Source organism: Penaeus monodon, chromosome 29 (assembly GCF_015228065.2).
Source record: "Penaeus monodon isolate SGIC_2016 chromosome 29, NSTDA_Pmon_1, whole genome shotgun sequence".
Lineage (NCBI taxonomy): Eukaryota > Metazoa > Arthropoda > Malacostraca > Decapoda > Penaeidae > Penaeus > Penaeus monodon.
In genome coordinates, this window is record NC_051414.1 from 112,757 (window position 1) to 112,990 (window position 234).

General features: G+C 38.0%; 1 protein-coding gene across 1 annotated transcript in view; it reads left to right on the forward strand.

The window, feature by feature from the left end:
• LOC119591606 (zinc finger protein 354A-like) overlaps window positions 1-234 on the forward strand; it is a gene marked incomplete at its 5' end in the record, with an annotated part of 18,448 nt that overhangs the window by 11,706 nt on the left and 6,508 nt on the right.

Below are 234 nucleotides of genomic sequence, written 5' to 3' on the forward strand. Positions count from 1 at the left end.
ACTTATTTTCAGTGTATAAGTGTGTCTAACATATAATAATCACCGTCTAGTCAACCTATAATAACCAGGCTACAATTTTTCAGCTTCGAGACGCACTTCTGACTTCCTCCCGGTATGATATCCTGCAAACCTTATGTTATTGTTGTAAAGATTTCATGATGATGCTTATCTTTTCAGTGAGAAAATAGCAACATATAAGGAGCGTGCATTGCTGGCGTGGCATGACAAACAGTC